Below are 24,093 nucleotides of genomic sequence, written 5' to 3'. Positions count from 1 at the left end.
GTGTGTGTGTGTGTGTGTGTGTGTGTGTGTGTGTGTGTGTGTGTGTGTGTACGTGTGTACATGGTTTCTCTTCTATCATATTGAAAGAATTGCTCAGTTTAACTTTCACTCCTTGTTAGCCTCTGACTTTCCAACTTACAAGTTAAATGTAATCAAGGTATGGCAACGTGGCTGGGACTGACGTGATCTGTGGTTTCAGGTAGCTCTGGGGTAGTGAGTTAGATCTCTAGCAGAGGAGAGTATTCCTGTGTGCCTTCCCTGCCTGAAACACAGCTCCAGCCTAAAATACTGTTTGTGCAAAGGCTTCAGCTGTGATTTTTCACTCCATCCCAAGGAAATTATTTCCGATTGCTATTTTTATAATTTGGGTATGGGCAGCTACTAAATTGAAAAAGGGGTTGGACTTTTGGGGTTCCTTGAAAATATCATCAGGGTTCTCCATTTCAGTACATCGGGTTCAGTTAGCATGACTCGTGCTGTAAGCATGGCCTACCAGAGAAGAGCCGCAGGATGCGTCTGACTAGAAATTTTAAGTTGTATTTTTAGTAACCATTTCCTTTATCAGCCTTTCTCAGGGAAATCACACTAATTTTAAACAGGAGGCCTTTAGAATTTTTTTCTAATTGGTAGCAAATAGGCAAAGCAGTAGCAGGAATAGTTGCACACTCCAGCTAAAAAAAAAGTACCTTCCAGATTGTCATTTGTTTGCTTCTGCCTTCTGTCTACTTGTAAGACTTAATTGCATCCCCCAAATGTATAAAAGCACAAAGAGAAAGAAAAGTGGACTTTGTAAGGCGCTGAGGGGAGTATTCCTCAACTTCCACAGTGTCTACTAACCAAACGCGCAGTGAACAGAGTCTGAGTCAGAGGCTAGGCTGATCCCCTTAAAGATTGGCGTGTCCCTTTTTTATGCAATCAGGGCTTTGATGTATTCTACTGTGAAGCACTCGTAAGATTATGAGGTGAAGGAGTGATGATCGATTTGAGAAAAGAAGTAACATTTAGGCCGGACCCATGACAGCCCAGCTATTTCCGCCAAGGCAGCTGGGTGAATAATGCAAAAGCCATGTTCCCCCTCGCGTTTAATCTTGCATTGTTTTTGCAGAGAACATTTCTGCTTGCCTTCTAAGTCCTGTCATCTTTGGTTGTCATCCCGTCCCTCAAACCATCAAAACGGTATTAAATGTTGCAAAGCTGGGCAGCGAGAGAACTTTCAAAAGTCAGAATCCATTTGCTAAGCAGCCCTTGTAGAAAATGTATTCTGTCCTCGGCAGAATTTTCCTTCACTTCTTTCCACTGAGAAGTTTACTGATTTCTCCCAGTGGAATCTGCTGGAATTTATCGGTTCATGGTTGGCAGTCACAGATTAAGGTAAATGTCGATCCGTAATGACCCTCTACATGTTAGCATTTCAGTAAAGCTGGGCTTTTATGTCAAAGATATCGGAGAGGGAGCTATTACACATGACAGGGGTGATCAAGGGACTCCAGACCAAGGCAAGCATTATTAAATATTGACTAGTTCCGTGATTTATGTAGAGCTGGAGGAAAAAAGTGACTTTTTAACCATTATATATTCTTCAGCAACGAAAACCAGCCATTTATCTCCTGCCGGTAGTGAAGGACAGAGTGCCTGCATATTTTAGTGGCGGGAAAACCTAGTCTTATAACTGAGATGAACTCCTCCGTGATAACATTTCAGCTTGTTAATTGCCAAAAGCAAAACAGACAAATTGGAAGCAATTACAAGGCATGACTTAGAGAGTCCTGGGGTGTGCGTGTGACTCGGGGTTGAAGGGCCAAGGTGGCAAGTGGAGGGGCATCTTGGAGACAGCCCAGCAGCCGTCTTTTCTTGCTTCTTGTCACTGGAAGACTCCCATCCAATGTCAAGTACAGGGCTGTGACATCTTGTCCCGTTGGCTATCGGCAGCCAGGTGGCATTTACACTGAGGAGAGAGAGGTCTATGTGGCTCTTCAAGAAAGGAATTAAACGTTAATTCATCAAAGTTATAAAAGAGATCGCCTGCTTCCCAGAGTTAGACAAGGCTTACTGAATTGTCAGACGGCTAATTGGTTATTTCCTTGACATGATGAACAACTGTGATGGCTGCTGAAGAAGAGTTAGTGGTTAGGAGTCCCAAGACAGGAAGGAACAGGTGCCAGCACCGGGGCCATTATTTTTCAAGCCAGGACAGCCAGCTCTCTGAGCACCCACCCAGGAACCTTGCGCCATGTGACAACTCCAGTGGCGAGCCAAAAACTTTACAAAGTCAGAGCCGCATTTTGTAACTAGTTAGGCGGCATATATCAGACGATTTTCTTTTCCTAAAAATTATCCTTTCATCAGATGTTATTTTCTCATGAGTCAAAATTTAAAAGACAAAAATGAAAAGCAGCCAATGCTTCCAATCTGTTCTTGAGTCTTGGAGAAAACTGGAGTGTGCAGTGTCTTTCATCCACCTGTCTGACTGTCTCTCCATCTACCTATCCATCCCTGCGTTTATCTACACGTATTCCTCCGTATAAGACTGTATTTCTTCTTCCCACACATACAACTTCTCACACAAATGATACCAAGCTGTGTGCTTGGCCATCAGTTGTTTTGTCTAAATCAGTCATTTCAGCGATGTTGCAAAGAGAATTCATTAAGAACCTGTTTTTACACATACTCAGTGTGTTCATGCGCCTTCGTTATCTAACTGGTTCCCTATTAATAAGACATTTGACTAAGTCTTTGGTTATATAAATAATGATGCAATGGATTAATATCCCAATTTATACCTCTACAGGTATATTAATTAGTGAGATGAATTCCTTAAAATGCATTGCCTGGTGGGAGAAATAGTGGGAGAAAAGAGCAAAATGAAAAAAAAAAGTTATAATAAAAGCATATTGTCTGGCCAAAAAAAATGCACAGTAAGTGTGTCAGGGACTTCAGATTTCACTGCACAGCTTAGGGAAAGTGTGGGCCTGCCACACATCTGATCAGCATCTTGCCACACTGACCTTTGCCAGCCCTGCTACAGAAAACAGCACCTGGCAGCACCTGAACCTGCTTTTCTCTTGTCTGTTCTTGGTGGGAAGAAGTGTTCGTATGTAAAGCATTTGGAAAGGAATTCTTCTGGGAATTCATTCTTTGCCAGCCTTTGTCACCTCGTCTTCCTGAGCTGTAGGATCTCCTAAAATATTAGGAAAGCCTGCTGTAAACACTGCAGGTTTTCCCCTCGGTGTCTTCCCTAGCACTTACAAGCATTCCCTCGCTCAATCCACTTGGAGTCTGGACTAACTGGGCACATAGTGCCCAGTTCAGACACTGAGCACCCCTTTGTTTCAAAAGTCATTCTTCAATAATCCACCCTGTCCCCCAGTGGATGAAGAACCCACCCTCTCCACCTTTGCTGTAAGCTCTTGCGGGCAGAGCTGCACTTGAATCTACGCTTCTAGCTTTTATTTCTTAGGGTCAGTGTTTCTTTCATGGAATTTTCTTTCTTATATTCTTTTAGACAGTGTCTATCTATAAAGTCCCAGCTCCCTGGAGAGTTTCTGGTGCTGTTGTTATGAGGGTGGAGCACTGATGTGTTGTCAGCAGGTACAATTACACCTTTGTGGTGTTGAGTTTTTGAATAAATGATAGGATGACATTTTCTGTTGGCCCTCTATCTCTCATTTTCCTCAATAGACATGTATAGTTTTCCTGTTTATTTTCCCATGTTTTGTAACTAAGTATAGTTTTATTTATCTGTAAATTGTGGCACATGCACTCAAATGTTAAGGTCACTAAGTAAGCAACCTTAAAAAGCGACTTTTAAGAAAATGACTTGCAGTCTTCACTCTCAAGTCAGTATCCTCTGGACCCCTCCTGTACCAGCACGAACCTGTATGCACCTGGTAATGAGTGTCCATCTCATGCCTGCGTACACGTAACTGCAATGCTTGCTGCAAGCATTTGCTGTCAGAGGAATATTGCTAAGTAGAAAATGCCTGCTAAGTTAGACTTTAACTAATTTTTAACAAGGTCTATAAAACAGCACCAAAACATGGAGCCGGAGGATGTGTGCAAACAGGTGAGATGAGACAGGTATATACTAGCCAGTCTCTTCTCAAGCCCGTGAGGCAAGAACTGAGGTGCCGGGATGACAAACAGACCAGAGTTAATCAGGGAAAGATGTAAGGGAAGGCTGGACTTCCCCCATCTCTTATAGACATGTGAAAACACAGTAAACGAAGGGCCGAGAAGCACAAATAACTATGAATTGCAAAATTGGGTGCTTGTTCTGGGCTGGGAAGTGGAAGACTACACTTCCTGCCACCTGAAGTAAGATTTAGCACTTAGTACTTGGAAATGCATCCGCTTTGCCTCGTCCATGCAATTCAAGAAGCAAACAATGTGAGTTCAGTTTCCTAGGGTGAGTAGGGGCCATCCATTGGCCTGCAGTTAACGCTCCATTTACAGGCTCTTGGGACTGAGTCCCTCATCTCACAACCCACAGTTCAGTAGGAACAAACACTGTGTCCCTCAGTGTTTGTTGCTGTCTCCTCCGTATGTATTCATTAATGTGTTCATTCTAGGTCCATAATAGCTTCTCACTTATTTAATTTGTGCTATTTTTAAATGAGAAGAATGTGTGAATTCAATAAAAACTACAATAAATTATACCAAGTAACAGAAACTTGCCTCACATGAACCTGGCTTCAAAATCACAAATGATAATTTATTTAACCATATACATGAAAACCATCTGTGCCAAGAATTTCAGTAGACGTTATCAGTATTGTAGAGTCTCCAAACATTTGCAACTGAAATATTATAAAACTATCCAGTTACCAAGATAGGAAACAGAGGGGAACTGCATGAAGAGAAAAAGGAAAGGGCTGGATTCCTTCAGGACATTTTCCAGTGCCAGCCCTCTGCCACCAGCAGGCTTTCTCTGAGACCTCCTAGAAATCCTATTTTTAGTAGACAATGCTATGTCTTAGCTGCACATCCTGCTCTTTTCCCCAGCTGTGATTGGGGAGCCTTGTGTGAATTGTTTAGTGCTTCATTATTCTTCCCCTGAATGGACTGGGAAGTGATCTTCAGCAGTTGAGGAGCCGGCATATTGTTTTGTGTCTGAGATGTACTAATTGCTGAGTCCTTTTGTGCAGGGTGGCTCAGGTTTCATCTTCAAATGCTCCTTTCTTTAAATCCCCTATTTGGTGTTGTAGCATAAGAAAAAAGACACGAATTTGAGAAAGAGGTTGTGGATTATTGAGAAAATAGAAAGAGTCTGAATGGAAATGGTCTTGCAGTATCTCAAAGGGAAATGCTTTTAGTGTTAGAGCAGATTGACAATCTTGTATTGTTATAACCAGGACTTTGTGATTTCTGGAAGTTCCGCTTCCAGGGTAGAGACAGTTACAACACATGGGCTTTGTGTGATAATTCCCCCTTTAAGAGGAAGGAGTCTCTCCAAGGAACAGAGGGAGAAGCAGTAGGAAACAGCAGGGAGGGAGAAGAAAAGAATGAGGATTGGCACAGTGACCAGCAATCAGAACTTGAAATTAGTCTTAACTGCATGTTTGCCTGGCTCAGAAGAACTGACACCCATCATACAAAAACAAACAAGAAAACACTAATTTAAAAGATTGTTTTTAAAAGGACAAGTTGGGATTTTAAAAGAACAGAGGCATTATTTCTGTGTGGTGATATTTAGGGATGGTTTATATTCCCATGTTTCCCTTTTTATGAACTAAGATTATTAATTTTCTATGATAGAAAACTCTTGTTTGTGGAAAATTAAATAGAAATCTGGCAAGTACACATCATTCTAATGGAGAATAATTTGGAATCATCATGGTGAATCAGGCTGGAGGAGATGGGGTGGGTGACACAGCCCTAAGGAGGGTAAAATAAGAATGTAGAGACCTGTTTCAGCAGGAAAACATGTCAGGTACCTCTAACTCTGTTCAGCATTCTCTGCCTCTCACAATTTGCCTGTAAGTCTTTCCCCAGTGGTTACCAACAAAAACCAAAACACAATGCAGCAAAATTCATCTAGCTAAGAGTGTTCAGAAGAAGGGTGAGTCATTGCGTCCCAGGAAAAAGATGGCGTGAAGAAGTCCTGAGGATGGGCAGTCTGGCTATTTGTGGTGATTTGATGCATAGTGAGAAACTTGGTTTTCACAACCTACAGAACCTCTGGAAGGTGATGGTTGCTTTCATGTTAATGGACCTTGCCTCCCTCAGAAGACAAAGGAGGGGCGCATAAAGGCTCTGTTCTCTCCTCTCCATTTCATCTCCAGGAGACATGCGCGCCTGTGTGCTCCAGCTGCACCCCTTCAAATCCTCCCACCCCAGTAAACTGCCTAGAGGTTGCTAGCCACCAGAAAGGGTGTGTAACTATTCAAATGCTGCAGATCTCAACAAGACTGGAAGTTGTGGTGTCTGGGTCAAGGTTACCCAGAGAAGTCCAGGGATTTTGCTAGTGATCTCCTTTTCCCAATACCTACTCTCCCTCTCTCCCCACAGCTAGAAACTGTTTTATCAAAATTACAAGGCGAAAGGAGATATGAGAGCATTTGTTTTCCTAGGAAGGTAAAGGAAAATAATGTTCCCTGGAAATCCCTATCGGTTGCAAGGAGACTGCAGGAAGGCTGGGCTGTTCAGAAAGGGACTGCTTTGTTTTATCGTCCCTGGGGCCTGTTTTTCAGTGTGGAAGGAGCTGTGTATTTTCCGATTCCTGCTGGCAAGCCATGTAGTATATCTGACACACTGCCCCCTGGGAGGGACTCCGGTGGGGGAATTGTTCCGGGATGCAGGACAGCTTGTAACTCGGAATCAGAATCCCGTTGGAGAACTTTGTAGCTGTGTGCCAGTCAGTGGGAAGATGAAAGAGGCCACTTCTTTTCAAGCAATTTTAATTCATTTCCCCGTAATGAGTTGGAAGGGAGGGCCGCCAGACTGAACTCGGGTAAGATGCTGTAGAATGGATTTTCCAGGGTGGAAGGAAACGGGAGCTGAGGTAAAGAAGTACAGTGTCAGTCTGGCCTCTGCTGCTGCCACCACTACCAAAGCTTGACCTGGCTCTTGTCAGTCTGTTCTTAGTGCCATTTGTCTTGACTCCAGGATCCATACTTTGAGAACATAAGGTGCAGGAATATACATCTCTCTGCAAGGTTTTACAGTAAAAGTCCAGTGCGTAAGCGCTAACATTCAGGGAAAGAATAAGGCAGCCATGACAGTCTCTTATGCTACTCCTCATCAAGGGCTGACAAAGCGCCAGGTGCCACGCTATAGACCCATTTATGGAAGACTGGACATTTCCTTCTGGAGACAGAAAAGAAAGTAAATACGAGCTGTAATAGGGGATTCGTTAGGTCGGAGACAACGGGACAACAGTCTCCAACCTTTTTTCGTGACCATTTTAGATGTTTCAACGTCATACAAGACATTAATAACATAGACACACAGCTCGTATTAATCTGGGAAACAATGTGTCATACAGAGCCAAAAGAGGAAGAAAAGGGAAAGTTATAGTTATTACAACATTTTTGGTGCATTTCTGGAAATAAGAAAAATCTAAATATGAACATAAAATATTGTTAAGGGCACCTTTTCTGGCTTGAAAATAATCAGAGTATTATTCACAAGGATAAGATCTATGTCATTTTAAATTTTAGGTCAGAGAACGTATATTTAGAGCATATATTGACATTTCTGATTCTGCATCATGCCATGGCCAGGAAAGCTATAGAAATGTATTATTGGGACAGATCCTTCGACAAGAATAAAGTTAAGCAATGATTTATCAGACTTGTTTTTTAATCCATCGCCTCTCCATCCTTACACAGCAGTTCATTGGATTTGTGTCTGATATCTAATTGGCTGTTTCCCTGACGTAATGAATGAGTGCACCTGAGCTATTGTGCCCACTGAGGCAACTACACGTGTTTGGATGCAAATAGGTACCACGAGCCACACCCAAAGTCAGAGAACTCAGCCCACAGATGCCCCAGAGGGTGAGCAGCCAGTCTCACGTTCTTACCTGGAACTCCGTGTGGCATCAGCATAGTGGAGCGTGCCCATTCTAACTCTCTCCGGAGACGCTCAACCAGTCAGTCACACAGTCCTGCCCAGTAATGTGCCGCTGACCTAGGAAGATCTTTGCGTAATTGAAAAAGTAAAATCCCTCTCTTTTCTTAAGAGAGAGAGACTTAAAGCCTTCAGCAACACTCAAGCCCTGGGTGGGGAATTTCACTTGTGGCAGTCAGCCAAAACTGAGGTGTTTGAACCTGTGCTGGCCCCACCACGCGTTCGTCTGAGGGAGGTCCACTTATTGTCTTATGGCAAGTGCTGAGCACCTGTTGAATAAAGAACAGCACGAGCGTCAGTTTATAGATATTTATTTGTGAAAGAGAGTGATCCCGTGATTTTTGAATGAGACATTCTCCAGTAAATACCTGGCATAAATGTTGCCAATATATTGATTTCAGAATGAAGTTGGAGAATTATTCACACAGAGGAAAAAAAAAAAAACTCTACAGAGCATCTTTATCTACGTTCTATAAAGCATTCCTTCTAAGACATAGGATCCCTTCTCTCCTCTCCAAATTTATGTGGGTTTTAGAAACAGACATGTGTGGATGGTCAAGGGCTTTCCTTTCATCTGTGGACTCGTGAGAACCAAGGATCTTGTTCTCAGAGTCATACAACATCACTCAATCCTGATACTGAGAACAGCTCACTTAGAAACAACATTTCCCAACTGTCTGTTCTTAATTAGTTATTTTGCTAAGCCATCAGTGACACAGAATCTAAGAGTCTTATGGAATTATTTAAGCCAAATCAGTTTGGAATACCTTTCAGAAATTTGGGTTTTTAATTTGTGAACCTTTCTGAAAAAAAGTTACATTTTTTTTCCAATCATTTAATTTTAGAGAGATATCCAATGAACTTTTATACCTGAAATGAGTAATTTGGAAACACAGAGTCAAATTCAAATATCTATCCATACAACAGATTGGCATCTAACTTGTCCCATGAAGCGGGAGGAAAGATGACATGGCTGTATGCACAGTCCCTGCAGAGAGGGCACCGTGTGTCACGGCAAAGATGAAAGTGAGCCAAACAACCAGGCAAATTACAGAGCTGCAAACCTGGGGATAGTTAAGCCAAAATCGTTTGTCACTAATGTGTTGCAGAATAAAGAACTTAACATATGCTGAGGGTCAGGAAAGGTCATTAGCCAATGATATTTAAAGTAATTGAAATGTATGAATAAGGGCTGGCCTGGAAGAGGATCCCAGAAGAAATGCATTTGAGGTTTTTAAGATGAGCAAGAGTATAGGGTTGAAGTTTAAAAAAAAAGATAGATAGATGGATGGATAATGGATTGTAGATAAATGATAGTTAGGTAGTAGATAGAAGATAGATTGTAGGTAGATGATAGATAGACAGGTAGGAGGGTAGGAAGATAAATAGAGAGATAGATAGATAGATAGATAGATAGATAGATAGATAGATAGATAGACAGACAGACAGACAAGCAGATAGACAGACAGAGGCCAACATGCCTGAGGCACAGTGGATGAAGAAGAAATTGGTGGGCTTGCAGAGATGGTTCTCTGAGTAAGACACTTTCTGTTAAAGCAAGTGGTCCTGAGTTCAAATCCTTAGCACACATGTAAAAGCAGGCATGGCCATGAGTGACTGTGATCCAGCACTGGGGACCTGGTGTAGAGACACACGGATCCTTCCCTGGAGCTGACTGACTGGACATTAAGCTCCAGGTTCACCGAGAGACCCTGTGTCTAAAAATGAGCTGAAGGCTACAGAGTAAGGTACCGACACCCTTGCCTTGCCTTGCCTTGCATACATGTGTTCCTATGGCTGTCCTCCCAACACACACAGCAAACTTGCATGCTCATGCACACATGTGTCCATTCAGACACACGCATGCGTGCGCATGCACAGACACACACACACACAGAATGCAATAAAATGAAGCTAGAGAACAAGACAGAAGCTGCTTCCTCAGAACCATGTAAGGAATTTTAAAGACTCTGGCCTCAGGTTTCAATAACCAAAGAATTCTCAAAATTTTCTTATGAGAATTTTCATAAGTTGCTCTTATTATCTGTAGACGAGTTTGGATAAGTAGTTATCCCTTTTCTCCAAGTGTTTGTATATTACCTTTTCATTTTCCACTCTGTGAAATACATACATGGTCACGCTCACACATACGTGTGTGTGTGTGTGTGTGTGTGTGTGTGTGTGTGCATGTGAATTTGAAATTTACAGTAAACATTTCTTGGATTTGGCTTTATACCTAGCACAACTCCATGGACATGTCTCAGCACATTGTCCCACAAACACAGGCATGTGCATTCACACACACACTATGACCTAGTGCAAATACGCCAAAATATATTAACAATCCCTTTTGCTGGGTTTTGGATTCTTGACTATTTCTGCATATTTTCTTATAAATTACAGTTTTTTAATTTTTTCTAAATTACAGCTCAGGATTTAAAAAAAAATTATTTCCATTAGCAAAATGCTTTCAGGTGAAGCCACATCAATCCATATGCTTTCCAGCCATCTGCACATATGTCCATCTGCAAATTTACTGCTAATTTGATAGGTGAAATGATAGGTTCCTTTAGTTTTCCTTTTTTATTTTTAAGGTCTTTAATTTCATCTGATATCCCAAGCAGCTTAAATGTAATGGATGATGCTTAGTCGTCAGTCTAACATACTATGCCCAATTTCCTTCTGTCTGTCTGTGAGATCTGAGATGGTGGTATGATTTTTGACTGGTTAAATATTTGCTTATTTATGCATGAAAGACATTCTTCATCCAGAGCTGGAGCTTAGGCCTTGCTGGACTTGGCAAAGTCCATAAAAGATTTAAGTTCGCAGCCGCACTGCTTCCAGCTTCTGGGGTACTTGCTTCCCCTTATACCTGTCTGAAAGGTCGCCATGCACTGAATAATCTTGCTGATTTTAACAGCTAAAATATTTTTAATGCTTCCATGTCTTTATGTAAAGTTCTATTTCACCCTCTGGAGATAGAGTATATGTTCTTACTGAAGATCTCAGTTCTCATGTGTGTGTTCTCCTGCCTACATATCAGATTAATTTGAACAAAATATCACAGATTTTATAATGGACTCTCTCCCTACTAAATTTATTGTTGGGGAATTAAAATCTTTGACTATTTCTCACCTAGTGAAATATATCATAATTCCATTCATTTTAGCACTTTGTGTCTTTCAGTAAAGTTTTGTTATTTTCCACATAAAGATGTCATGTTTTCTGTTGGGTTTTTGTTCACATATTTTACTCTTTGTAGTTGTGTCCACTTATTTTTTTATCCTAAGTGTTAACAGAACCATTGTTGTCACAGTGATGTTTTACAAGCAAGCTATTCTTATCACCAGCCTCTCTGCATGTTTATAAATCTCCAGGTTAACAATTTTTCTACCTCTTTGAAGACAGATTATGTGCTTAAAAAATTGCACTCTGGGTGACTCCATTATGTGATGCCAGCTGGATGTCACCCTAACTCAGCAAACAGTCAGCTGAATAAAAGAACCCTAGCTCAAGGTTTACCCTGAAAATATAACCGATACAATTTGCATATGCCCCAACTGAAGAATCTGTTCAATTATTTGGTTATAGTAATTAATTTCAGAATATTAATATGAGCATAAATCCAGTATGAGAAGATTACAATTCATATCTATTTGTATAGACTGAGACCTCTAGAAATTCACTTCCTTGATTGTTTTAAAAGCAAAAAGTCAGCTGGGCACTTAAAAATATTTGTAAAATTATGCCTCTGGCATTTTGTATCATAAAAATCAAGTTGGGGCTACACAGGGTGAGGGAAGAGATGGGGAAGGCTAGGTAGGGAATGTTTCTGAACATTCATGGATTCAATGCGTTAGGGTGAATAAGAAGAAGATTGTGCCAGTGCACGCGTATTTCTGAGAACACAGAGCGTGTCACACCAGCAAAGCAGCAAGCATCAGTTACAAAGGTGGCAGTAGTTTACACAGCCGCGAACAGGTGTGTCGGGTACACGGCCGGATACAAGATAACAAGGTGTCTGCAGCTTCTAGATGTCCCAGCTTCTTGTCCTCGTTTCTGATATGCTGCCCAGGAGCATGCACACATGTACAAGCACATATACACGTTCGTGTGCGTGAATTTATGTGTGTGCAGGGACATGAGTCTATGTGCAGGTATGCTTGTGTGTGCATACTCACCTGGGAGGGCAAAGGGAGCCTGGGGAGACATTTGTCCAGTGACATGCCCTTGCTTTTTGTGGATCAGACTCTCACTGGCTGCCTAGGAGCCCAGGACCTGCTGGACTGCAGGTGTGAGCCACCATCATTGGTGGTTTTACTTTCTGTGTTTTCTTGCTGTGTGTAATTGTGTGAGAGCCTCGGTGCCATGGTTCACATGTGAAGACTTAGCTCAGGTCTTCAAGATGGAAAGCACATGTCTTTGCCCTTTGACCCAACACGCTGACCCCATGATTTTTCATGTGGGATCTGGGATCAAATTTAGTTCTTCATGCTTGAAAGAACTTTACCAGCTGAGCTACCTACTACCTGTTAATATGCTACTAAAGTTTGCATTCCCTAGTGGTGAAAACATGAACTATCTAAATGTAAAAGAGGAGGAGAGGAAAGTGGCTACAAAGGGAAGGGAGGGGAGGAAAAAGAAGAAAACTAGTCAGGTTTTATCTACAGGAAGGTTTTAGCTCTGGGACCTTAAGACCCAAAAACTTAGGAGCCAAAGGCCAGTACTCATTACATTAGAGGTGTTATAGACTCTAAAGCTTATTTCCTTCTGAGTCCCAACCACTCAAAATTGTTCTTCATTATTATCTTATTGTTAATGAATCCTTTAAAGTCTCCCTTTCACCTTTCCCAATAATTTGTTCCTTATGAGAAAAGACCTTTACATGCAAAGTGTTATCAGAATTTCTTATTCTAGAAAAAAAAAAAAAAAAAAAACACTTCACTCCTGTTTTGAGTGAATATGTATAGGCAGATCTCAGAGTACATATGTAGATTGTGGCAGGGGGAAAAATTAAGAGTTAAAAGTCAGGACAAAGTATTGGGATATTTTATCTACCAGATAGTTAGGAACATAAGGGGACATTCTGATTGAATGCACAGTTGACCAATGCTTTCGATGGACAGAATTAACAACTGTTTTGGATTTTTCTACAAACCATACCCTTTTATATTCCCAAGACACAATGGCATTCTATAAGTCAAACACTTGCTGTGAATCACACTGGAAGCTCCCTCTCCTAACTCTCCTATTAATTCCCGGGAAAGTAGCTGTTGTCTACTAAGTTTTAAGTAAACTACTGAACATTCACACTAAATGAGAAAAAGTTAGATGCATTTGGTGCCATGCACTGCCAACTTTTGCTCTCCTGTCTCAACTGCCTTATAAATCATGTAAATAAGAACAACAAACGTTTACTGACCGATTCCCTAATACTCTGGGTCTGCAGGTCTGTCACAGTGGTGACGTTTTGAAGTTGGCTTAGGAAAGCTAAAAGTATGTCATATGTCAGCCCCTGCCTTCCATCAAGTTTAGAGTGGCATGTCTTTGCTGGCGTGGTGGTCAGGTGTAGTGGCATGTGGAACTTTAATGTGTCTGCTTTTGGCTAGCTCAGCATTCTTGAAAAATAAATAGACTTTTCAGCGGTGATTGAAAGGGTTAAATAGTACCAATTCATTACTGCTCACAAAAGGATTTATTTTGTTCTCATAAATCAGTTTTATTCCACATTTTTATTTTTCCCCTGGGTGAGCAACTCCAATTGGAATCAATACAGGTGCAAGTGACGCAATCAATCTAGATATTTGACTATGGATTAGAGATTCCCCAAGCCCGCCTTTCGGTCATTTCCTTTCTGATCATGTCCCTGAGGAATTGCATATTCTTATTGGCATATCTGAGTTATGGATGTGTTTAAAAAGCATATAATTGTCATCAGCATCATAATCATCATTTGTAAACCAGCAAAGAAAGCTCCGAAAATGAGCAAAGGTTGAAAGATAAGACTTTAAATATTTCACTATCTCATTAAACTGTAGAAATTTCTCAATATTTTTCTTCAAGTGAGGTCAAGTTTTAAAATAACATTTATTTTTAACAAAAGCCTGCTCATTTGAGAAATAAGCTGCATTCCTAGGGTTCCGGGAAGCAAGTGGATAAAGATGTCCAATGGCAGAGGGGTTGTCTATTTTTATACATTTATTTTAGAACCGTATCACACCAACTTCTCTAGGTTAACAATGAGAACACAGTTAAGGAAAGTTAAACATCTCTGAAGGGATCCAAGCTGGGGTTTTTTTTTTATTTCTATAATTATCCAGCCTGGGAAGACACCATCTGTGGGACTGAAAGGAGAAAAACAGTCCAACTTTAAATTGCAGAACAAATTGAAAAAGTTGTTGCTTGAGAAGCCAGCATTTACATAGCAGACTCTCTTTGCTTTACAAACAGATTTATGGCTTACGACCTTTATATACTTTTGGCACCATTTTATAGTTGCCATTGTGGCCACTGGTTCATTCCTAGGTCAATTTTTTTTCACAAGTTATTAAAGCATTTAGGAGCTCACTTTTAAAAATATGTGTAATAAGGTGGGATTTGTGTATTTGTTTGTTTTTCTTCTTAAATCTGAAGGCAGGATAATCTCTGCATTTCCCACTTACAGCAATATTCTGGTCTAGCAAAGTCTTTTCTTCTCATCTGAAGAAGTCTGCACATTCCTTAGAAATTTGGGCTGGCCTATGACTTTGTTTCACAGAAGTGAATAAATGCTATTAAAACTTACTTAATGTAGAAAAGGAAAAAAACATATCACTGCTAAGTAATGCATGCTAACAAATGGAGAACTTCCTCTCAGACCTTTAGGTCATGGATGGTGTCTTAATAGCAAACAACAGGAAGGAGTCTATGAACAGAAAGTACTGTTGCAGCGAATTTGGTGTCTCAGGAAGCTGTATGAAAGCTAGAGTTGTACGCACTCTGTGGCACAGCCAGAGTGGCCCAGACAGACTGTACAGAAGACAACAGATACTAGGACAGCCCCTAAGGTAGCAGCATAGCACTCAGTAGTCCTGAGAAGGCACAGCTATGCTTCTGGAGCCTCAACAGGTTTAGAGCTATCTAGAACAACACCAAGCCATCGGTTCTCTCTAACAATCCTTATAATGTATGCGAGGAAACATTTGATTCCCAACATGATGGCCAAGGACCATGACCTTTGTTCCTGGCCTTTCAGTCACAGCAAACCATCAAGCAAACTAAAATCGTCTGGGAACAAAATGATATTCCTGGCCACTCTCTTCCTCCCGAATGAGAATCATGCTGCGACATCTCAGTCTTTCTTTTGATGGGTAATGGTTACAACAAAGCACTCTGAGCATCTAACTCATTTCAACTAGTTTGTTTACTAAATACTTAGTAAGGTTTTTGTTTGTTTTATTTTTATTTCCAGTGTGTCTCTGTAATATTTTCTTTCATATTTCAAGGTGCATATCCCCCCACCACCCCAGGCTACATGATTATTTCACATTTTTACCGTCCTCTTTTGGTTCTATGAATACCCAGAACCCTCTTTCTTCTTCTGGGATTTTCTTGCTTAATAATGTCTAAACTTGTCCTTCTCTGGCTTTCAGTTAGTCTCCTATTGGCCTATGCCTTGAGTGGTCTCTAAGCCCCATGCATTCTCTTACTTATCTGTTGCTTGGGAGGAGAGAGTGAAATAAAGACTGTAAAGAGATGAGCTGAACAGAAACGTGTGGAATTTAGTACTTGGTTCATCCTGACATCCAGTTAAGTGCTCTCTGAGGATGCAGCCAAATTCTGACAAAGGAAGAAGGTTAGTGGAGAGAGGGGGTGTAGTTCTCTTTCAGTACTCCTTGTTGGTTAGGGTTCGTGGGTTTCTTGGGGCAAGTCCAATCTTCATTTCAGAATATCTCCAGCTGCTTGTCAAACTGCACCAACAGTAACCAGGAGCAGCAAGAGGGGAAAACATTAGTAGGCTTATTCTTTCACAGAGAACCCCCTCCTGGCTCTGGGATTTATTTCCTCCCCAGAGTCCTCAGAATTAAACTGTCTGCAGCTGGCAAAGGCGGCGCCCTTCCCAGAGCCTGCACAAGACAGTCTGCTGCTGTGGACAATCTAAAACAGCCCAATATCCTACACCTGGGATTAAAACAAAAATACGTTTTTATACCATAACTGAGTTTTTAAAGACACCAAAACTTCTGCTACAGTGAGGTCCACTTGGGAAAACAGGACTGTGGAGCAGACAGCCATTGCTGTGCTTGCACCAAACATAAATTTCTGAGGCACCTCCTTTGAGTTGATGAGATAGTGTATGTTTTTGTTCTCTTCAGTAGAAGTGTCACACTGCAGAGTGACTAATTTAAAGAGCAATCAAAGAAGTGGACCTTTTATTTGATGGCAACAAATGAAAATCACATAGAATAAACACAGTAGTAGTGAGGATTATGGCATGCTCATGGTGTGCTGTCCTCGGAGGACTAAATTCTTCCCAGGCAAGTTCTTGCTTCCTACTTTGAAATATTCTGTTAAAAAGAAAGAGAGCAAGAGTGGGTACATGGAAGGGCTCAGAGAGAGGAAAGGAAGGGGAGGAATAATGCAATTATATTGTAATATGAAAAATTAAAATAAAAAAACAAAATCCATGAGCTCAGGGTACAGACAAAGCACTTACTTAGCATGCATGAGGCCCTGTGTTCTGTCCCCTGAGCCACATAAGCCAGGCTACCACCTGCCTGTGATCCCCGTAATGTGGAGGTTCAGGCGTAATAGTCAGAAGCTCAAGGTCGCTGTCTGTGACATCACAAATGCAAAATTAGTGGGATAAACGAAACAGTATTGAAGAGAGAGGGGAGGAGTATGAAGGAGAGAAGAGTGAGGCAGGACAGACAGACAGACACAGAGAGCGAGAGAAGGTATGTAGTTTTTAATAAGCATGCTGTGTGCAGTCACATGCTTATCTATGTCAGGGGTTGCCGATCCACATAGAAGTTACAAAATTAACTCCCAGCACCTCTGAGACCCCTTCTACTCAGAGACCTATAGAACGATAAGACTTGGAGAATACACTTCGTGGGTAAAATAATCTAAAATAGTATTTCCATGAAGAAGCAGCAAAAGCTTAAGTATTAGTAATTACTGTCTAGAGCTTCCTAGCAGCCCGAGTGCCCACGGAAGTGCCGGCTTGCCTGGCCACTGTGATCTGCTGTGATCTGCTGTATGGCATTCTGCCTTTTCTTTTGGGTGTTAGCAGGCCACAAAGGGATTGGGAGAGATGGAGTACAACACCTCTAAAACTGATACTTCAATATGGTAAAAAAAAAAAAAAATACAGCTTTTATAGGTGGAAAACGGAAAATTAGTTAACACCTTGTCCACCTTATGGTCTAATTGGAGTCAGACAAGAGCCGGTTTGAAGCAGCACTGAGTGTGACATATGAAATCATCACAACATAACAAGACTCAGTTTGGTTTGTTCGCTGTCATTTCTCGTTATAATCTGTGTCTGGAGAATGGATTCATGTTGTGCCATTTTCTGTTCTTGTTACAGTCTTTGTCACATGAATAAGATATCAGGATGTTAATGCCTGCCATGCAGTAGCCGTGTGTGATGATACCGTACGCAACTACACTGACCTTTGCAATATTATGTATTCTGATTGGTGGTTCATCTCACCTCTTTCCTACAAGTTAATAAGGCTGTAAAAAGGAAGAGAACAGAAATGGCCATCCAGTCAAATTATAGAATATTGAAAAGGTCAGAGCAGTACGGCACAGAGGAAAAAAATTATGGAATATATGGTGCATTAAAATTTTTGTGACAATGAACATTACAAGAATGAGAAAGGATACCCGCTTACATGATTTCAATCAAGAGAATCCCATGGGACAGTCTCCCAAGACAGTGATCGTCTTTACATCTTGCATCTGACATGCAAAAATAACCACTAATATTGGGTCTCACTTAACAAAATAATTGCACTGAAAAATTCTGCTATTCAACAAATAAGGGTATTGACGTTTTCACCCTAGAAAATGTGCATTGATGCTGTTAGCATGTCAGCAGGTTGTCACTTTGGACCTAGGGACAGCAAGTGAACCTGTTGGCACATAACACACATTTTTTTATGATTTCCTCCTTTAACTCTTTCTTCAAAATAAAATAGGAAAGTAGAACTAGATGATTTAACATATCTGAAGACTCTTCAAAATTTAGATTATCCTGAAATAGCTAGGGGGAGTTTCTGTTTTTAAAAGATCAATTTACACATTTTTTTATGTGTAAAAGTGTTTTGCCTCTATGTATGTCTGTGTGCTATATCTGTACCTTTGCCTGGTGCCCAGGTGGCTAGAGAGGGTGTCATATCCCCAGGAACTAAAGTTGCGGGAAGATAATAGCCATAAACTTTTTGTTTTTAGTTATGTGATTGAACAGCCCTAGAAATGGCTTAGTGATCAAGAGCACACACTACTCTTCCAGGTGGGCTGAGTGCAGTTCCCAGTACCCCCCTAGGGCAACCCACAACTGCATGGAACTCCTGCTCTGAGGAAACTGATGGCTTTTGCACACACATACAAGTAGCCGCGCAAGAACACATATACCCATAAAACAATAGGAATAATAAGATATCAGTTCTAAGATCTAGATGAAGATTATTCCCTCTGTGTGACATAATAGGACTGTTTCCTTGCACAATCAGTGAGAGAGACACATAAAGAGAAGAAAGCACCAAGTCAAAAGTTACTGTTGTCATAGGAAGCGGAAGCTTCTGGTTTCCCTGAAGACTCTACTTTGTCATGTGATGTTTTGCTGCAAGCTGGGCATGTGATGTTTAGGTGGAAGTTGGCTTGCGAGAGGGCATGTGGTGTTTTGCTGTGAGCTCTCTCATGTAAGGGCCATGACTTTGGCCGGCTGAGAACATCTGTGGGTGGACTCTGAGGAATGGAGATATATAGAGGCCTACACACAAGGAGACATCACTTCTTTGGATCGACATCATTGCCCTGATGTTTGTACTTCGGAGAGAACTTCTCAGGGCAATCCAATTGAGTCTCGGCAGCTTTCACTGACTTGTCCTGATCTTCTGAATCATGTTGCTACTTGGTGTTGGCCTCTGGACTGGACTGCTGGTATCCTGGTGACCAAGTTTGGCAATCCTCTAAAGACCCATCAACCCTATTCAGGAGGAAGTAGATAAAAGAGGTCTATAGCCCTTTTCCCTACTAATCTTCTCTCTAAGAAGGAGGTTGGAAGGGAGGTAAAGGTATTTAAGAACACTAAATAAAATGGGCTTGGTGACGATCTAAGCCTACAGTCATAGATGCTACAATGATCAGTGATAACTCACTTTGAAATTCTTTCATGCCTACATTAAAATTTCTCATTCAACAGCTGTGTTGGATTTTGTAGCCTTCAAAGATAGGTCCTATTTATATGTTAGGTGTTGGGTGGGTGACACACAGGCATGCATGCAAGAGAAAGAGAGATATATTGATACATTATACCTCTTTTTATATAGCTAGTTTACTAACAAAATAAACATTTTACAGCCTACAGCAGAGTCTAAAGCTTTACTAGTTAGGGAGCCATGTTTGTTCCAGTTACTTTTAGAAGTGAAAATGAATTGTGATCGTTACTTTAAGATTAGCCTAACTGTTTGGGGCCAGAACAATGGTTCAGCTGTTAGGAGCACCTGCTGCTCTTCCAGAGGACCCAGGTTCGATTCCCAGCGCCCATGTGGTGGATCCCCACTATCTGTAACTCCAGTTCCTGTGATCCAGTGGCCTTTTCTGACCTCTATGAGCAACACACACAAATGGTGCACAGACATAAATATAAATACAACACTCACACACATAAAACAAATAAACCTGAAAAATAGCATAACTACAAATAAATAATTCAGCTGACAGTTCTCAAATTTCAGCATGTTTGAGAATCACTCATTCACTCCGTGATTTCTGCCTCCTAGGGTGGTATAGTCACTCAGTAGGTTTAGGTGGAATTCATTTTTATAAGATAACTCTAACTGACATTAGTGTGGATCAACCCTGTATTACTGCTAAAGACAACCCATTCTGCAAAGAGTTTACTCTTCCCCTGTCTGGCTTGAAGTCCAATACTTCATGTCAAGCTAGAGCGGTGTGGGTTTGGAGAGGCTTCGCTAAATCTCATGACTGGTGTTCAGAGTATGGTGAACTCTGATTCCCAAACCCCAAAACTTAAACCTGCATACTACTACTCCCAAATAGTGTGGATGGAGGCAGAGCACATAGGAAGGGATAACAGTGATGGAAGTGCTGTCACCTCAGACTTCCCTAGCTTCGTTTCTGAGGCTGAACCAATGCAGTCACATCTTTCCAGCCCATAGAAGATTACGTACAGACAGAGGAAAGTACTAAAGTACAGCTCAGACCAGAGGGGCAAGCCAGGCCTGTGTGTTTAACAATCTTCTCCCTTTAGGAGCCCAAAGTCACCCAGGTGTGAGAGAAGAGGAAGGACTGGGTGAAGGGATGACTAACTCTAGTCCATGGATCATCATTGGGTTTGGAAGCTAAAGATGTTCGAGCTTCCTGGAGAGTGGAGATCCTGGCTCTCACTCTGGGTTCTGTGAACTGAACTACATGTGTGTGGAGGCACAAGAGAAGATCCCACACACTCGGCAGCTGAAGATACACGTGTTCTTTTTTGAGCTGAGCAAAATGGTTATATAATTGCTTCCTTCTCATAATTATTGAGTAATTATATACTTCTTATAATTGCTCAGTAATCATTGTTCTATAGCTAGAAACTAACATTACAACTAATTGTATAATTACCATGTATTAATGTTGTTATATGGCAAACTTAGAATAAAGTGGTACTTAATATATTTCTCTCTGCCATGCCACTTTCAGAGCTACTGACAGGGTCTCCTTTACAGCTTAAAAATTGCTTCCAACACAAATAAACAAAGCAAATGAGGGAGGACACCTTCTCCCGTGTTCCGAGCATAGACACTTACTCTTGTACTCACACCTGGCTAGAAATAGGTGAAATTATGCTCTTGTGACATAACTGTAGAATTTTGTTGGTGTTTTACAGTTTCAAATCCCTTATAAGATGTGCAAATTACACAACTCCGTTGCCAGATGAGTATTTGTCTGGGTCTCTGTAGGGTAAGGTGACCATTTTGGAATAATCCGTGTGGTTTCGGCCATAGGTAAAAATGCTTCCAAAGAGCTGGGCATCCTGGGACCTGGGAATGTGTCAATGCTGATCAAGTGTTTGCCATGAGACAGTGCTCAGAAATGGCCTGCATCTCCTCTTAGACTTCTCGGTGCAGGGGTCACACTTTATGCTTCTGGGGTGTCATCTCATGGGCACCAGGATCTCCTTTTGTACAGTTGGCACTCAGTAGTCTCCTCATGTACAACTGTGACTCATAGCTAACCACGGAGAGCCTCCAGATGCCAAAATGGCGCACTGAAGAAGTAACTTAAATGTAGTAAAAACCCTTAAAATTCAGAACAGTATAATCACAACATTGCATGTATGGCAGGACACAGTTCTTTTTCCATTTCAGACTTGGCATCACTCCATAAACTTGGAAAATCCCTTACTGAAAATGCCAACTCTGCTTCCCTTGGTTCTAGTCCTTTGACGCTTTATTCTCTCGGGAATAACCATCCCTTTGGCTCTACCAATTTCAAGGCCAAAATGACAAGTTATTGTGTGGTATTTGGGATTCCTTGTGGCCACAGAAAACATTTAACTGTGCATGCTTTGCCACAATAAAAGTTTCAGCTACTTCCTTCAGCCTGAAACTATCATAAATATTTATTAGTCTTTTAATATTTTTTTACGTTTAGTTGTATCTGTCTCACCAATGTTTCATGAAACGGCCACACCCTAACCAGATAGCAGACTCCTGTTAGATTTAGAATTTGGAATAGTACCTGATGGGAAAGTGACACTATGTGGTGAGATTTGAGTTGGTCGCTCAACTGAACAACCATGGATTTTGATAATTAGCATATAGGAACAGCCACTGAGAAAACAGCATGCTGGGTGCTTACATCTTAACCACTTCCCAGTGCTCACTGTTTCTACAAATTGTATGGATCACAGCAAAAAACGGTAGCAGTCCTTATTGTTTTCTCATTGTAATGAGGGAGCTGGGTAGGTTTGTTCACAGGCAGTGAACCGACCTGTCTACACTAGGCCACATACGAAATGCTTTTAGGTCTGCGCTGTTACATGCAGATCATGCTCAAACGTCCAAGAACCTCAAGTAAGAGGTGTGTTTGAGCAGATACGTTATGCTGCGTGCAGGAAAGAAAGATCTCACTCAGCTTTCATGGTGGCTCGTCACCTCAAGCCCACAGATGAAGAGCTGGATACTCAGAAACACTGGGCATCTCGGGAGACGACACTTTACTCACAGCTGGTCGTCCAGGCCACTCCAACAGCTAGAAGATATTCTTTGCTTTGCACACTAAACTGTGAGAATAGATTTTTATAAATATCTAATGTTTATCTGTGGCCATTTCTTGAAACATTGGTGGGACAGATAAGACTAAACATACACCAAAAATCTTTTGAATTATTCATTAACATTTATAATAATTTCAGGCTGAAGGAAGGAGCTGAAACTTCTATTGACAAAGTATTCATAGTTAAGTGTCCTCTGCCGCCACAAGGAATCCCAAACACCACACAATAATTTGTCATTTTTGTCTTGAAGTTGGTACAGTCAAAGTTTACTCCAGAGAGAATAAAGAGCGTCAATGGACTAGAACACCAGGAATAAATAGATGCTATTTATTTTTCATAAGGAAATATTCCAAGTTCATGGCATGACATCAAGTCCAAAATGGAAAAAGGAACTGTGTCCTGACATAATGCAATATAGTGATCAGAGTGTTCTGAATTTTAAGGGTTTCACTACAATTTTTTCACTGTACAGTGTAAGAGCACTTGTATCATGTGACCGTCCTATATATGTTAATCAGATATTATGTTGCTTTTTCTAGGTCTTGCAAACATGCTTGTTTCCCCTCTCTAGTTGTTTTTACTCATTTTTCTGAAAATTAGTTAAACAAATGCATAACATTTTCACAAGGGAAGGAAATCTGTTTGTTGTAAATAACGTCATTTAAATGGTTTCCTATCTTGTATTTTTAAAGAGTAAGTAACACACTCCTATATTTGACTAAAATGAAACAATATTTTTAAAACAATATCTCCCCATGTACACTTTAAAAGTATTATTATAGAATGTAAATAAATGTCATAATTTTAAACTAACTCTGTTCTTATTTTAGCTCTAATGTTTTCAGCTCTCTTTTAACAAAAAAAACTAATGCTATGCAGAATCTTAGAAGAGAGGAGACATTATTACTAGGGTGCAGTGTTTCTCCATACCATTCACAGACTGAGATTTTGAGGCTAAGTTTGCTGGAGATTTTGGAGGACGGGATGGTGGAACACGGCTAAGGGAAGCCATTGCTTCATGTAGCCAGGCAGCTCTGCATCTTCCAAGGAAGCTGGACACAGACTCTAGTCCAAATGGACACATCTTACTGATCATCAAAGGCAACTGCTTTAGGACATTCTGGCCAATACCAGTTTAAAAGGCATGAAGTAAAAAGAGGCCAGGCTAGCTCTGAAGCAAGATGAGCAGAAGATGACACAGTTCAGAGCATGCTCTTTAGAGTCAGAACCATTTTCTTGGGAGATAGTACTTCTTCCTCTGTATTAAAGAAAACTCAAAGCCAGGCACAGTGGTGCACGCCTGTAACCCCAGCATTCGGGGAGGCAGAGGCGGATGGATCTCTGTGAGTTCGAGGCCAGCCTGGTCTACAAAGTGAGTCTAAGACAGCCAAGGCTACACAGAGAAATCCTATCTTGCAAAAAGGAATGAAAGAAAGTGAGAGAGAAAGAAAGAGAAAGAGAGAGAGAGAGGAAGGAAGGAAGGAAGGAAGGAAGGAAGGAAGGAAGGAAGGAAGGAAGGAAGGAAG

General features: G+C 41.1%; 1 protein-coding gene across 1 annotated transcript in view; it reads left to right on the top strand.

The window, feature by feature from the left end:
- The window catches only part of Ush2a (usherin), a 665,632-nt gene that overhangs the window by 385,470 nt on the left and 256,069 nt on the right, over window positions 1–24,093 (top strand). The gene's annotated exons all lie outside the window — the stretch shown is intronic.

The sequence above is a fragment of the Psammomys obesus genome, unplaced genomic scaffold (assembly GCF_907164565.1).
Source record: "Psammomys obesus unplaced genomic scaffold, mPsaObe1.curated_primary_1811, whole genome shotgun sequence".
NCBI lineage: Eukaryota > Metazoa > Chordata > Mammalia > Rodentia > Muridae > Psammomys > Psammomys obesus.
Note: the sequence above shows the minus strand (reverse complement) of the source record. Positions and strands in the feature narration are given on the sequence as shown.